The sequence below is a fragment of the Mustela erminea genome, chromosome 16 (assembly GCF_009829155.1).
Source record: "Mustela erminea isolate mMusErm1 chromosome 16, mMusErm1.Pri, whole genome shotgun sequence".
Classification (NCBI taxonomy): Eukaryota; Metazoa; Chordata; class Mammalia; order Carnivora; family Mustelidae; genus Mustela; species Mustela erminea.
The window spans coordinates 49265689-49268647 of NC_045629.1; the positions used below are offsets into that span (position 1 = coordinate 49265689).

General features: G+C 48.4%; 1 long non-coding RNA gene across 1 annotated transcript; it reads left to right on the forward strand.

The window, feature by feature from the left end:
• The first annotated feature begins 1290 nt into the window (after positions 1–1290).
• Positions 1291–2414, forward strand: LOC116574764. Its single transcript, XR_004279476.1, has 3 exons — positions 1291–1341; positions 1640–1696; positions 2376–2414. It is a non-coding gene; the product is annotated as an uncharacterized LOC116574764 (long non-coding RNA).
• The last annotated feature ends 545 nt before the right edge of the window (positions 2415–2959 follow it).

The window sequence follows — 2959 nt, forward strand, 5'->3', positions numbered from 1 at the left end:
CTCCTTCCCATGCTGCACCTTGAACAAACTCCTGAAGTACAAAGACTCTCCAGGTGTGGAGAGCCCTGCCTTCTTCTAAAACCCTGCACACTGTGAGAAACATCTTTTAATCCTAGATTGCCTTAAAATTTTCTGGGTACAGATTGTTCCAATTAAATTCTTAAATGTCAAAAGTTTCTTAAAATAAAACTCCTTAAAATAAACTAAATCAGCCGTTCTGGATTCTAGCCAACATAAATCAAAGTACCTAACCAGATGGGGATTCTGTAAACTAAAGGTAATAACAGTTGTTCATAGCTTAGGGCCTGCTGAAAAGAGCAAAAGCCATGGGATAGGTCATTTTTTCTTTTCCACTTGTTTTTCAAAACATGGGGTTACATCCTAATAAACAAATGAGTCGTGCTTCCTGCAGCACTTGTTCACAGAAACCCCAAAACATGCCTGTGACATTCTGGAAAAAGCTGTAGTCCAGTGAGCAAAACAAGTGGACATATTGAGAATGAGAGAGAAATCCAGCATCTACTCGTCTAACCTGGGGAGGAGCATGTGGGATCTGTCACTCCAGTTGCTACCAGCCTGAACGAGGGCTGCAGCCGGATGCACCCTGACCCGAGCCAGCAAGCATGGTCCCGCTCACCACGCCACCGACACCTAGCAGGGTGCTTGCCACCAACAAGACGCAGCTGTGCTAGAAATGGTTTCCTGCACAACCACTGATCATACCACAAACAGAAACCCTGCACCAAGCCCCAAGGGCTTGTCCGGAGAGCAAAACACAACTGTTTGGAAAGAAGTGCTTTCTAATAACCTAAGGAAAGTGATGCCATCACATGTCTTGCTACCCCAGTGGGTGGGGATACTGTGAGCTGTTAGAGCGAAGTGGGGTGGGAAATGACCCAGGCCAAGGTCGGACACAGACAAGAACAGAGGCAAGTGTCCAAGCCTGGGCTGTGGAACTGCCAGCACCACAGGGCATTGCGCAAGGTCAGTGTGGAAGCAAGCCGGAGCTGCCAAGTGGGGACTGGGGTACTTGGTTGGCGGACAGAAAGGGTAAAGAGGCCAACCAGGAAACAGCGGGACCCCTCTTCTTTCTTTGCCTGGGTTACCCACTGGGTGTCCTTTGGGCCTGGGCTCAGACCTCATTTTCTCAACGCAGTTCCCCAGGCAGGGTCAAGTACTCTCATTCACTCTCCGATCATCCTGTGAATCTCCTACAGAGCACTCATAATTGAAATGATTTATTGATGATTAATTATGCAATCCTCCCTGTTAGAAAACTCGACAAGGTGGGCCTGGGTTACATCTGTCTTCTTTACGGCTGCATCTCCAATATCCAGCGCAGTAAGTGGCCCATCGTCAGCCCTCCGGACATCATTTTGGGAGGAAGAAAAGACTAATAAAGGGCACACAGGAGAACAGAGGGCTGGAGGGAGGTACACACAGAACCTGGACCCATTGAGGATCTCTTTTCTGAAAGCTGTGGGCAGACTCGCCAGCATGCGTGGACGTGGCTGACCCAGGCCAGTAGCTGACCCCTGTGGTCCACAGTCAAGGGCAGATGGTTGAGAAACCTGAAACGTGAATCTCTCTGTTTTATTTCTTGTTGTTTCATCCCTTGACGAGGTTTTTCTTTCTCCAGTGTTCTGAGATGAAAACATGCTGTAACTTGAACTATAGATCCTTCTTAAGGATGACGGTATGTTGAAAGAATGTAGTTAAAATGCTCGTTAGGGATCATCTACGGTTGTGAAGAACAGGGTAGAGGAAGACTCCCTCACTCCTTGAATTTACCCAACAAGATTTTACCAAAACAGAATGAGACTCTGGGAAAAAAAATTATAATAATAAGCATTTATTATACCATTCAGACAAAATCTAATAAAAGATACCCGAAGGATAAAGGCAAAGAAACAGCTTTAAGAAGGCTGCATGTGACAGGCAGAGATGTTTAACAATAGCTTTGATACCCATAGAATTATTGTCATTGGCTATCAGATCAGTGGCAGATGGAAATCCCAGAGTGGAAAGGTGACTGGGACAATGGATTTGGGACTATTAGCCATTGGGGCGGGGGGAGGGGAGAGGAATCAGGGCTCCTTAAACGTTAATGTTCTCATAATTTACCGGGTTGAGTAGGTCTGGGGTGGGGGCCTGGATTCTGTTTTTTTTTTTTAACCCTCTCCCAAGCAATATCCCTGCAGGTGGGTTTTGGACCACACCTTGAGCAGCAAGGCTGTAAGTGGATGTGTTGCTGGTGAGAAAAAAACATGGGGGAAAACAGTGAACTCCTCGAGCAGAGACACCATCTCTGGGGATTGTGCCTTGCCTTGTAGCCTCTTGTGCACGTCAAGCTCATGTCTTTCTGTTTTACTTAGATTCTTCGGGCTGCAAGAAATAAAAGGTCGCTCAACCTCCCCTCCCCAGTACTGCCTCCCCTTGTCTGAGGGCTGAGGTTGGTGGTGAAGAAACAGCAAAGCAGTGAGGGTGATGGAGACTCTGGAACACGGGATCTGTGGACCAGCCAGGCCTTGAAGAGATGGGAACCCGATATCGTGAGGAATACGGGGCAGCTGGAAGGACCTCAGGGGCAAGGATTTGTGGAATTCATCACTCTCTTGCTATTCCTCAAAGGGTTTTCCTCTATCTCACAGCTTTGCTCCCCTGTGTTTCCTCATGACTTCTGTTTGTTCACAGCCTCCCCAGTACTGCCTCTGACCCACACAGCCCTTGTCAGCTTCCTTTCAGCATTTCTTCCGCTGAGGACCCCTCTCGTTCCTCCTTCAGGCTCCTGGAGCAAGGACAGGACGCGATGACCTCGTGTCAGGCAGAACTGGTGGCTTGGTTTCTCTTCCCTGGGGTCAGGTGTGCCCCAGAGAGAGGACAGACATGGAGATGGCCAGGAGTTCTGCCATGGCTGCTGCGGGCACGTGCATGTGTTCCAGGAAGGGTGTGTGTGTGT